This window comes from Poecilia reticulata, linkage group LG22 (genome assembly GCF_000633615.1).
Source record: "Poecilia reticulata strain Guanapo linkage group LG22, Guppy_female_1.0+MT, whole genome shotgun sequence".
NCBI lineage: Eukaryota > Metazoa > Chordata > Actinopteri > Cyprinodontiformes > Poeciliidae > Poecilia > Poecilia reticulata.
In genome coordinates this window covers 9,523,536-9,524,832 of record NC_024352.1, presented here as the reverse complement: position 1 = coordinate 9,524,832, position 1,297 = coordinate 9,523,536, and positions in this window count along the sequence as shown.

The following is a 1,297-nucleotide window of genomic DNA, read 5'->3' as shown; positions in this document are numbered from 1 at the left end:
GACAAACGCCAAATATACAATATATAGTTACACTGCTTATGTTAATGGTGTTTTAAAAACTTAACCTAGTTAATATGCCAGATTCCCTCCTCATCCTCGTCTTGATGAGAACAGAGAGCAGTTCCCTAGTTTCTGTCCAGAATGTGATCAGCTGACCACTTAGTGCGCAGACAGTTTCAACTTTACGCACAGAGAACATCGTGGAGCTCATTATTAATCAGACTAAGAACAATATCAGTCAGAGAATCACCTCTGATCTGGTCGCTTTAACGGACCAGAGACTTTGGAGCGTCCAGCAGCTGATCCGCTTCTGCTGGTTTTTCTCCCGCTGAGGGATCAGGAAACGATCAGAGTTCTGCCGTCTTCTAATCACATAATTTCGTGAAATGTTACCTGAAAACGTTCTAGCAGAGAAATAACAGCAGTGGCTCTGCCACTGCTGTTAGGAGATGGAACCCAAATAAAAAAGGGTAGGGCGGTAAAGTGGAGGGGCCAATGGTTCCCTGGCCGTCCTGTTACGCTGCGCAAATCACTGCCAGTTCAGACTTGAGAGAATAATGCATTTAGTGCCCACAGATTCTATTTTTTTTTCATAGCGCATGCTCACTGCGTGCTATTATTAGCCCTAGCAACAGTTGCCATGCTGCTCACAATGATGTCATCAGCAGGACTTCAAATGATGTCTGTGTCATGAGGCCCTTCTAAGGTTGACTTTGTGATGTCATAGAGGTCATGACATCACCAACTGATCAGTTAATTCTCTGATCAGTTAACACAAATCAGTTCAGTCAGTCAGCACAAGATTCATTTGGACGTTTTAGCTAAGCACAATAAAGATGAACGACGAAAGCCCACAGAGAGAAATGGATGTAAAGCCTAACGTTTCTTTTTGGACTAAAGTGAAAAAAACATTGTCCAAAAAAGTTCACCCTGGTCAAAGAAGCCCAGATTACAAGAAAAGAAACTTTCTCAGTGAACTTCTGTGGGAAGTGATTGAAAAGGCTGCAGATGGACCAACTCTGCATCTTGTTAGACACACCTTTCAGGAACAACACAGCAAAATTCTGATCTTGCTTTTGAGAAAAACTGGAGAATTAAACGTGGACGTACTCTCCGAGGTGTCAGAAGAGCTAGGAGAAAGGATTTTCCAGAGTCTTGCGAGAGATGAATTTCACTTTGCCAGTGGCTTGCTTTTAATCGCACTCCTTGAACACCCAGAAGGACACCAAGTAATTGTAGAGAAATTTAAAAAGCACYTGGAGAATCCTGTTCCTAAAGAGAAAATGTTCGCGTCTAC